The 12,261-nt window shown below is 39.7% G+C and overlaps 1 non-coding gene across 1 annotated transcript; it reads right to left on the bottom strand.

The window, feature by feature from the left end:
* Window positions 1-10,917: 10,917 nt before the first annotated feature.
* Window positions 10,918-11,060, bottom strand: LOC115487525. The gene has a single exon (XR_003949092.1). It is a non-coding gene; the product is annotated as a small nucleolar RNA SNORA48 (small nucleolar RNA).
* Window positions 11,061-12,261: the final 1,201 nt, after the last annotated feature.

The raw sequence follows: 12,261 nt of genomic DNA, 5'->3' as shown, positions 1-12,261 counted from the left end.
TAATATAGTCAAAATGGCTATCCTGTCAAAAGTAATTTACAGATCCAATTCAATCCCCATCAAAATTCCAACTCAATTCTTCACTGAGTTAGAAAGGGTAATTTGCAAATTCATCTGGAATAACAAAAAACCTAGGATAGCAAAACCTATTCTCAACAATAAAAGAACCTCTGGGGGAATCACCAGGCCTGACCTCAGGCTGTACTACAGAGCAATTGTGATAAAAAAAAAAAAAAAAAAAAAAAAAAAAAAAAAAAAAAAAAAAAAACCCTGCATGGTACTGGTACAAGGACAGACAGGTAGATCAATGGGATAGAATTGAAGATTGAAAAATGAACCCACATACCTATGGTCACTTGATCTTTGACAAGGGAGCTAAAACCATCCAGTAGAAAAAAGACAGCATTTTCAACAAATGGAGAAAGTGGGGAAAAGCCTCAAAGATATGGGCACAGGGGAAAAATTCCTGAACAGAACAGCACTGTCTTGTGCTGTAAGATGGAGAATCTACAAATGGGACCTCATAAAACTGCAAAGCTTCTGTAAGGCAAAAGACACCGTCAATAAAACAAAAAGGCCACGAACAGATTGGGAAAGCATCTTTACCAATCCTAAATCAGATATGGGAGTAATATTCAATATATATAAAGAAGTCAAGAAGATGGACTCCAGAAAATCAAATAACCCTATTAAAAAATGGGGTGCAGAGTTAAACAAAGAATTCTCAACCGAGGAATACCGAATGGCTGAGAAACACCTGAAAAAATGTTCAACATCCTTAATCATCAGGGAAATGCAAATCAAAACAACCCTGAGATTCCACCTCACACCAGCCAGAATGGCTAAGATCAAAAATTCAGGTGACAGCAGATGCTGGTGAGGATGTGGAGAAAGAGGAACACTCCTCCATTGTTGGTGGGATTGCAAGCTCGTACAACCACTCTGGAAATCATTCTGGAGGTTCCTCAGAAAATTGGACAGAGTACTACCAGAGGATCCCGCAATACCTCTCCTGGGCATATGTCCAGAAGATGTTCCAACTTGTAATTAGGACACGTGCTCCACTATGTTTATAGCAGCCTTATTTATAATAGCCAGAAGCTGGAAAGAACCCAGATGCCCCTCAACAGAGGAATGGATACAGAAAATGTGGTACATTTACGCAATGGAGTACTAATCAGCTATTAAAAACAATGACTTCATGAGATTCTTAGGCAAATGGATGGAACTAGAGTAAATCATCCTGAGTAAGGTAACCCAATCACAAAAGAACACACATGGTATGCACTTACTGATAAGTGGATATTAACCCAGAAGCTCGGAATACCCAAGATACAATTCCCAGACCACATGAAGCTCAAGAGGAAGGCAGTCCAAAGTGTGGATACTTCAGTCTTTTTTAGAAGGGGTATGAAAATACCCATGGGAGGAAATGCAGAGACAAAGTGTGGAACAGAGATTAAAAGAAAGGTCATCCAGAGACTGCCCCGCCTAGGGATCCATTCCATATAAAGTCACAAAACCCAGACACTATTGTGAATCCCAGTAAGTGTTTTCTGACAGGAGCCTGATATAGCTGTATCCTGAGAGGCTCTGCCAGTGCCTGACAAATACAGAGGTGGATACTCTGAGCCAGCCATTGGTTTAATACAGGGTCCCAAATGGAGGAGCTAGAGAAAGGACCCAAGGAGCTGAAGGGGTTTGTAGCCCCATAGGAGGAACAACAATATTAACCAACCAGAACCCCCAGAACTCCCAGGTACTTAACCACCAGCCAAAGACTACACATGGAGGGACCCATGGCTCCAGATGCATATGTAGCAGAGGATTGCCTTGTCATTCATCAGTGGGAGGAGAGGTCATTGGTCCTGTGTAGACAAGTTGCCCCAGTGTAGGGGAATGCCAGTACCAGGAAGTGGGAGTGGCTGGGTTAGTGAACACGAGGGGAGGAGACAGGGAATTTTTGAAGGAAAAAACTGAAATGTAAATAAAGAAAATATCTAAGAAAACAAAAAAAAAGAATCTATGTTGATCATGTTTTTCTTCTCACCCAGACTCTTCCTAGATCCTCCCTACCCACAAAACTGTATGAGTTCTCTCTCTCTCTCTCTCTCTCTCTCTCTCTCTCTCTCTCTCTCTAATACTCTCTAATAAAGAAAGAAAAACAAACCAAAAAGAAAAAAACAAAAACAAAAGGAAAAAGCAAGAACCAAAACATTAGAAGTAAAGTCAAAACGGGCAAAAGACCAGTTAGACAAGGGGAAAATAATTAAATAAACAAACAAACAAATAAATAAATAAATGCCTGCCCCTGAAAAAAATCAAAGTGAAATGAAACAACAAAAAAATCCACAAAAATACCATTAAGTTCATTTTGTGTTTGCCAACTACTGGCCACGGTACCTGCCCTGAAATGTGGTTGATAGATGCAATGATACTGAGTTTTCCTTTCCCAGTGGGTATCAGTTGCTGACAGCTTCTTGGTAGGAGTGGGAGCCTTTGTCCACTTCTCACTCTCAGTGCTGGGACCTTGTCTGCCAAGAACCTGTGCATGTTTTATGTGTGCTGACACTGTCTCTATGAATTATACCCGCATCAGCCATGTTCTGTCTGCCAGACACTGTTGCTCTGGAGCGCCCCCTTCTGGATAGACTCCTGAGCCTTGAGGGGAGTAGTTTGATAACTTTTGGATTATCTTCCATTATTTCATTCTCTTTATAAATATTTTGTGTTTTTTGTTGTTGTTGTTGTTGTTCTGCTGCAGCTGAGTTTCTTAGAAAGAGCTTGGCCTTTTTTTCCTGCATTGTAATTAAAATATGCTAAGCATGTTCAGAAAAGCTTTTAGGCTAAGGTTGATTTTTCCTCACTGGTGATGCAAATTCCTTCTGTGGGCTTAGCCAATTTTCAGTGAATGGCTAGCTTCTCTAGTTCACTTGTGAGGATACCTGTTCTCAGCCCTGTAGTTGGAGATTTTGCACTTAATTTTTATTTCTCTGGTTTAGTATCACCTCTCCAGTATGCTGTCCTGTCATCTCCAGCTGATTTGTTCATCTGCTCCATCTCTTCAACTTGGGAAGTCTTCTGGGATCTATCTGGCTTTTGATTCACTGGTCCATGTCATGAAAACTCTCTTCAAGAAGGTAGCCTGGGCCCAGATCATTTGTTCCTCATCACTTAAGAACCATTGTCCCTCATATATTGATTAATAATGCCAAGACTATTTTTGTGCATTTGTATATCTTTTTGCTTGTATAAAGAGGTAAGGCAAGACTTTTCCCTGACAACATCTTCACAGCCCTAATTTTAAAAAGAATTGGAAACAACCAGGCAGTGGTGGCTAACACCTTTAATCCCAGCACTCGGGAGGCATAGGCAAGCAGACCTCAGAGTTCCAGGCCAGCCTGGTCTACATAGTGAGTCCCAGAACAGAAACCCTGTCTCACAAAAAAAGAATTGAAAATATTATTATAGTTATTATTATTGCTATGTTAGGAATTGTATTCTTTCTGTTTGTTTGAGAAGTGGTCTTTGGCTCAGGAAACAAATCAGTATCTTGCAAGCATAGCATCAGGATGGTACAGGGATCATTATGTGCCCTTAATATCATTTATGCTGTGAGTTTATATTAACTCTCTTCACTAGTGTGTCTATAGCACATGTACCATTTGTTTGTTCATTTGCATAATCAAGAAAAAAGAAAAGAGACATACATACCATTGAAGGTAAACCAACATTGTATCTTATATACAATACTTTATATATAAGATACATCTTCAACATTATTTGTCTTATTAACATCTTTACATATAGTATAAATAATTATACACCCCAAATTTGCAATTATCTCACAAAGAATAAAAATTTCTTATCATGCTCTGAAACCCTAATCTAACTTCCAAGCAGAAAAATTTTTACAATACCATAGGGATTGTTTCAAGTACTTCCCAAATCCAAAGAAATGCATACCTCCCTATGTATGTGAAACAGAATTCTAAGTAGAGTTTGAAGGCTCAAAATAAATGGTAATCAATATGTACCTCTCCTAATGTATTTCCTAACATAGCTGCTATTCTACCAAAACTCACCCAGTTGTCAGATCCAGCGACTGTCGTTTCTGCTAAGGTTCTTTTTTGTTCATTTGCTGGTTTTCTTCTACACATGACTTCTTTGACATATTTAAACTCCTGAAAACCTGCTTTCTTTCAATCCTTTCCATTCCCTGCTCCAGTGACTTATTCATCTGTCATCTTGATTATTATTAAAATGTAATTATGGATGGCATGTAGTGATTGGTGTGCTGCAAAACAAGCGACCACTGGAACAGGCAAATCGGGATGACTTGTTTGAAAGAAATATTCCCATCTTAATATGTTGTTCCTTTGATTAATGAGGAGAGTAAACCCAAATCATGTTCCTATTTTAGACTCATTTTATCCGATAAAGAATTGCGTCGCACGGTGTTCAGAATATATGAATCACTAATATGACTTGAAGTGCTGTTTCTCATGCAGAGAGAGGAAGGGTGATTGCCTTGTGTTTACTCTCACACACACATTTCACAATCCACAACAGAAGGCAAAAATATTGAGGTAACAAGTTGCACGGGAGTGAAAAATTTCCTCTGACCAGACGGCTCTGTTTACTCTCCTGCTGTGATCCATCAGCAAACAGCTGTTCCTTGGCCTCCTCAGATAAGAATTCTCTCAGCACAGCACATTGAAGAAAGAAAAGACTCATTCTTCTTTCAGTTGTGCAAAGCTATGGCAGGAACACGATTCATAATTACTTTCACTGCATCACATACATTTGGTTCTTTGTACATACATTTTGATGGTCTTTATTGAACCAAATCCCTAATCCAGCTCTTCTATCATTACCAAAAAGCAAGAAAATGAGAATTTGCATTACAAGTATATTGAGTAAGGTACAAACATTTAAAAACATCAAATCTTAAATTCATGTCATTTTTTAAAAAATATAATAAACATACTTTTTTCTCTAAGCCAAAATTTATCAAAAGGCTTTAAAGTGACAATGCTGATAAAAATCTCATGATAAAAAAAATGTCTAGATGAAAACATATATACAAATTAAATAGCATTCTACTTGGAGAATAACCTATAGGATCAGCTATTATTTATTCTTTTTCAAAACGCTTTATGATCAGTTACTGCTGATGAAGATAAGTAGAATATATTTTTGGTGAATTATACTGAATGCACACATGACTGAAATGGCTTACCAGTGTGCTTTGCAATTACAGAACTATGTAGACCTCAGAGAGTGCAGCACTGACATGTTTATCTTGTGAGAAAAATATGATCTAGCAAATTAATATTTTTAATGTTGGAAGGAGACTAATAGAAGCCCTGAATACTGCAGAGAAGTAAATTAGTTTTGCTTTGGAGGCTTATTTATAATTCATTTAGCAAAAATCGTGCAATTCGTGAACTAATTCCTTGGAGGACAGGATTAAAATTCTTCATGTGGAACCTGTTTGACTTAGAGAATTGAATCTTTTTGAGTAACGTTCCTAGGGAGAATGTATCCAAATTTTATTACTAATCCCAAAGTTAATCCTAAAATGATTGAAATGTAGGATGAGGGTGAACATTAATTAGCACTCCATGGTGTATGCTATTTTTTCTTTTGTTTTATACATGCAAATCAGTGTTTCTACTTTGGAAATTGAAACATCTTGTCAACATCATTCACTCAAAATATTTTTGGTCACCTATCATAGGGCATGAACAGCAGAAGATGTCAAAGATCAAACGATGACTGAAATGTAGTTTACATCTTATGCTTTTTTGTGTATAAACTCAAAAATTCCTAAATAACAGGGAGACAAATGTCTGAAAAGTGAAGAACATACAAAGTAACAAATGAGTTGAGTCCATCCATTCAGATACTAGAGCTGCCTGTTATTTTTGGAGAGAATTTTTCCTGTATAGTGTTGTCTTAGTTAGGGTTTCATTGCTGTGAAGGGACATCATGGCCAAGGCAACTCTTATAAAGACAACATTTCCTTGGGGCTAGATTACAGTTTCAAAGGTTAAGTCCATTATCATTGTAGTGGGAAGCATGGCATCCTGCAGGCAGACTTGAAGGAGCCAAGAGTTCTACATCTTGATCTGATGGCAGTCAGGAATAGACTGTTTTCTTCAAGCAGCCAGAAGGTCACCCTGACCAGATCTGATCATATATATGAGACCTCAAAGCCACACCTCCACAGTGACACATTTCCTCTAACAAGTCTATGCCTCTTCCAATGAAGTCACACCTCCTAAATAGTGCCAATTCCCATGAGCTAAACATATTCAGACCACCACAGTGTCATTACCTAGTAGAAGGTAGCTAGCTACAAAACTTGGAAGAGTCTACAAGCTACACAAAAGAGCAAAAGAGAGTCTCCTCTCTATCCACCCCTAGGCTCAGATAATAATGAATCTATGCCTGGTAGAAAACTCTATCTATGACACTAATGTAAAATCTATTAGCATCAAAAATTTTGTCACAGGGAAAAGGACTGTGTTTTTCTATGATATTAAGTTTGGCCTATGGTTGTCTAGATGTGTATCAAGCTTGACTTGAAGCTGTCCCTGAACACAGTATACTATAATCTAATTCATTGTGTAAACAGTCTGTTGCCTAATCTCTGCAAATAGTTACATCTCCTTCCGTCATAATCAGAAAATTCTCATACCCTATTTGAACAAACCAAACTGTGTGAGGTGCACCCAATTGGACTCTTTCTAAACCTCGCTTCCATTTTCTGTCACTTCCATTTCCATAGCTTTAAAAATATGTTGGTGTGGATATAGTTTGGCATGTTGAATTATTCTAGAACCATAAAGAAATCATGAAGGTCTGCAAAGGCAGATTTATTGTAACTGTCTCTAACAGCCATAGTTGAGTTGGTAGAATGTGTGGTAGCCTGGAATTGGCAGCTTCTGGAAATGACCACTCCTAAGGGACATAGATGGACCAAAGTTATGTACAGTGACTGTGGTCTGGGGGAACCTGGACAGATGTGAATTATTTCAGTGCTCTTGCAAATAGAACAAGGATACATGTGATGTAGTATTCAATTTTCACTGGAGAAACAGAAACTGAGCATCATTGCTGTGGAGGGTTTAAAGGGTATTCAGGGATGGTGAAGATTATCTGAAGTAACAATCAGTAACTTTACAAAAAAATATGTCACTGTCAACTTTTCCAATGACTCAGTAAGGCTTAAGAAGACAAGGATAGGAAAAGAACGATGTTGTAAGTGGGACTGGATTTCATGTGGAAACTTGTCAAGAGTCTGAGCCTCCCCAGTGACTGAATATTAGGTCAAAAAAGGCTCACTCCATAGATGCAAAAAAATCACTAGATTCTGAATTAGTCAATCAATGCATGGCCACTATGCAATCTAAGGTTTTTAAAACAGAGAAGTACAGCCAAAGTAGAGTCAAGTCTTATAAAACACTGTCGTACAGCTTTAGCAAACTTCAACAACCTCATCAGAAAGTTGAGGTCTGAAAAATAGGCCATCACTGAACTCCAAATAGACAGAAGACTACAGAGAACCACACCTCAATTCTGATTACCCAAAGCAGGCTACATGAATGGTAATCCAGATAAATTGATGGAGGCTAGGAACAGGTACATGAATGAGAAAGCATTCCTAAGGGAAAATCTAACATAGGCTTTAATTACAAAGTCTCAGCAACTGTTTATACACAAGAACCCGAAGAAATCCCCTTGTGATCATGGATGAGAAGGAATGGAATAACTGTTTTTGAGATATGCCCAGAATGCCTTTCCCTACTAGGAGGAGAGGTTTTACTAGAGCGTTATTTACACACACAGAGGGAGGGCACTTATCCTACTCTAACCATCTGTAGCCTTCCTATCTCATCTATTTGGAAGAAAAGGAGGAGCTCTAGTTTCTGTGGGAATGCCCCACTGATGAAAAATCATGACAGCTACTTTCATTTACCCTTTCCCAGAACAGTCCAATAAAACTGGGTATTGACCTCAAAATATCAACCCCAGATAATAACAGTATTGGAAACACAAAGGTCCTAAATAACCAATTATGTTATTTAAAAGTAGAAGTAGTAGGTACCTATTTAAAATTCCAACACCATACATTATTATATCAGTTATACCCATTGTGGTATGTTACAATCAATATATCAAATGTGTTTATTAATCAGAAAAGATAATAGTAAGTAGCTTGAACCCTTGAATAATCTTTTGATTAGCAAAATACCTGATAAAATACTCTCACATATATGGTTATTATGCTGATTATGGTTTAATGTTTCTTTTATATATTGCTAAATAATATTTCCCATTTTCTAAAAACTTGGATGTATAGTCACAATCAACACAAAACTGGACAGCAGCAATTGTGTGTCTATGTGCACTCACACAGCCTGTACCGGCTAGTTTTGTGTCAACTTGACACAGCTGGAGTTATCACAGAGAAAAGAGCTTCATGTGAGGAAATGAGGTCCTACTGTAAGGCATTTTCTCAATTAGTGATCAAGGGTGAAAGGCCCCTTGTGGGAGGGACCATCTCTGGGCTGGTAGTCTTGGTTCTATAAGAGAGCAGGCTGAGCAAGCCAGGGGAAGCAAGCCAGTAAAGAACATCCCTCCATGGCCTCTGCATCAGCTCCTGCTTCCTGACCTGCTTAAGTTCCAGTCCTGACTTCCTTGGTGATGAACAGCAGTATGGAAGTGTAAGCTGAATAAACCCTTTCCTTCCCAACTTGCTTCTTGGTCATGATGTTTGTGCAGGAATAGAAACCCTGACTAAGATACAGCCCATTTCAGTATTGTCAATACATGTAAATCTTGCTAGTTTGTTGGCAAAACAGTTTCAGTAGTAGGAAATACTACTACTTGGGCTCAAAGCACAAAAGAGCCTAAGGGGTGAGTTTTGATTTTTGAATGTGTCTCTCTTTGAAGGTTAGTTTTGACATTTCTCCTTTCTTCTAAGCTTATTTTTTCTTCCCTATTAAGTTTTACAATTTCAATTTCATTAGAAAAACCATGCCATTTAAATTTTCAAACATTTACATATATTCTGGTCTTATTGAGTTCTATTTTTCATCTGGAAACTATGTGTTGTGTTCTATATCTTTACAAATACTTTTTTTTTTTACTTCTTATTGATTCTTTTTGAGTTTCCCATCATGCACTCTAGTTCTTCTCATCTTCCCATCCCTCAGATTCAACTTTTGCTCTTACAATCTCCCCACCCCCAAATAAAAAACACAAAGAAACAAAACCAAACAAACAAAGAACATAAAAAAATCTCATCGTGGAAGCTGTAGTGTGTCACGGTGTGTCCCACAGCCTATTCCTTTGTCTGACCCTTCACTTGCAAATGTTCAATGCTAGGAGTCATTGGTCTCTGGCTTCTACAACACCATCCATATTGAATCCTCCTGGGACTCCTCCCAGTTATCCTGTTGTTGCCCTGTGCCACGGAGATCCCACTCCTTTGGATCAGCAACACTGGCCCTTTCAGGTGTCCCAACCATTCACAGATGATATAGATCTGGGGGGCCAACACAGAGCCCTAGATCTGGGTCTGGGTGGTAGCTGAGCTGGTCAGTGGCTCTCCCTTATCCTCAAAACCAGCATTAGCTCTCCAGCACTGCTCCAGCTAGGCCACCCAATGCTACCATCAGCAGGAAGCAGGGTCAGTTCTCTTGCTCTTATACCTTCAGGGCCAGCTCACCCACACTCACACCTCCAGAGCTCCACTGTGTTACCCAGTCAAGTGTGGGGCCCACTCTCCCAAGTTCTGCAACCTGTGAGGATGGGTTCACCTGTGCCTTTACCATCAGGGTCAGCTCTACTGTGCTGCCCAGGTAAGGTACAAGGCCTGCTCTCCTGAGTGCTACAGCCAAGCCAGGGAGGGAGCAAGGCTAGCTTTCCCATTCTCATGCTTTTAGAGCTAGCTCTCCCAACTATCACAAGTGGTGAGGTACAAAGGAGGGGGAAAGCATCACCCCCACACTACCTCAAGGCAAACAAATGGTTGTGCCCCCTCTTCCAACCTGTCACCCTTAGAGGCCAGATCACCTGTGCTCCCCTCCAACCTGGGTCAGTCTACTCTGCTGTCTAGCTGGTGAGGAGCCGAACTAGTTCTCCTATACTCACAAACCTGGGGACAGTTTTCCTGACTGCCAGACATGGCTTCGGGGAGGAGTCATCTCTACATTTGTGCCACCGCATGGCAAACACCTCGGGGTCAGCACATCCACACCCCCACTGCCAGGGCTAGCTCACCTTGCTGCCTGGGCGAGGCACAGGATCTGATCTCCTGAGTGCTGCACCAGTGATAGGTGTACCACAGCTAGTGAGGGATGGGACCAATTCTGCACAACCCCTTAGATATCCACGTGGTCCTCAGTGGCTGCCCCAACCAGTGATATCCCCATATTGTCTAGTGGTATTGTGAGACATGGACATCTATACCATCTCCTGCCACTGTATTAGCCAAGGACCCAGACCTGGTCCTCAGCAGCTGCTCAGGCTGGAATCTCACCATGGCCCCAGGTAGCAGGGCTGGCTACTCACAACAGGCTACTCCTTTCTACCCTTGAGTCTTCAGTTCCAGCTCTCTTCATAATGCTCAAGTTACTCTACATCTTGTTCTCTCCAATCTGTCCATGACATAATTGCACATTGTGGTGGCTCTCTCTGCAAGCTGGCCACATGGCTTGTGGGGGCCCCAGGTGACATCTTCCATCTGTGCAGAGTGGCATGGGTGGCAGCCAGGTATCTATGGAATACCTGTACCTTGCACTGGAGGTCAGGTCTATGGGTAGCATGGTGTCTTTCTCCTCCCACACTGCACTACTTGGATTTTATTTTGTTTTATTTGATTTGATTCATCTAATTTGATTTTTATGAGTCCTAGGCATAAGGCAGCTTTGGTTACCAAGCCAGGCATCAAGCTAAGATGAGCAAAGGATTGTGATCTGCTCTGCCCCTGACTGATATAAGAACACCACCAACAACAAAGTGTCCCTTAGCCGATTACCGGGGGAAATAAAAGCTTTGTTTTTCCAAAGGAATATAAGATGTCTGGTAGCTTGGAGCAATGCCTTTTCCCTTTAGAGGAGTCCAGGCCCTGACTCCCAATAATCTCTTCTTTCTCTTATTGTCAGGTTTTTTGTTTGTTTGTTTGTTTGTTTGTTGTTATTTACAAGGTTTTCCCTCTTTATTCCACTTATTGGGAGATTTGTTTAACTTATCTTTCAGCCCACTGTTGAAGCTTTAGTTTCCTCTTTAATATGTTTGCTTTTCATGAGGTGTTTTACTTTCTCCTCTTGTTTTCTTAGGGGTACCAAATTCCTCTCATCTTTAAATCTGTAGAAATATTTCTGTTTCTGACTGCTTTGAGGTTTTCATACACACTAGAAACATTCCTCTGCTTTCTCCTGAGCATGTTCAGCAGTGGATTGAAACATTAAGGCTTATGCTTTGCACATGGTCTTTGAACATAGGTTTCATTCTAGAAAATTTGAGTGACTACTTTTATTTTATTCTACATTGTCTTTATTAGACAAAAGAGAGAGAGAGAGAGAGAGAGAGAGAGAGAGAGAGAAAGAGAGAGAGCACATGATTGTGGACATGTGTGTGCCATGGGACACATGGAGGTTAGAGGTCATCTTTGTGTATTTATTTCATTCTTTCCATTTTACATGGGCTGTTGGGAGCAAGCTCGGACCTTCTGGCTTACACAAGAAGCACTTTAACTATTGAACCATCTCTCCAGTCCCTAATTTTCTTTTAATGGATCTCTTCAGTATTGAAATAGAACCCTCACCTTAAACATGATAAAAACCTTCATTTACACAGGTTTTATTGTATGTTATTAAACAAAAAATTTCAGTTATTGTGGTGCCATTTTTTATAAAGTAATGTTCCATTGATATATTTATTTCTATGGGTGAATAGCTCTTTATGTTTTATGAGGGCTTGCTTTTTAATTTATATTTTATAATTTATTGCCTTTTGACTCTGTTAGTATCCTTGTTACATCCCCTAACTTCTCTGTTTCTGTATGTATGTACGAATGTGAGTGTGTGTGTTAATATCTGATCCTCTGAGATTAGTAGCATTATCATATTTTTGTTTTCAAACCTCATGGTTACTGCTGTATATTTGCTCTCATTGTATGATTTGTGTTGCTATGTTCTCTTCCTGCATGTGCTCTGCAGCTGATCTAGTCAGTGTACTGAAGCG

This window comes from Mus musculus, chromosome 10 (assembly GCF_000001635.26).
Source record: "Mus musculus strain C57BL/6J chromosome 10, GRCm38.p6 C57BL/6J".
Lineage (NCBI taxonomy): Eukaryota > Metazoa > Chordata > Mammalia > Rodentia > Muridae > Mus > Mus musculus.
Note: the sequence above shows the minus strand (reverse complement) of the source record. Positions and strands in the feature narration are given on the sequence as shown.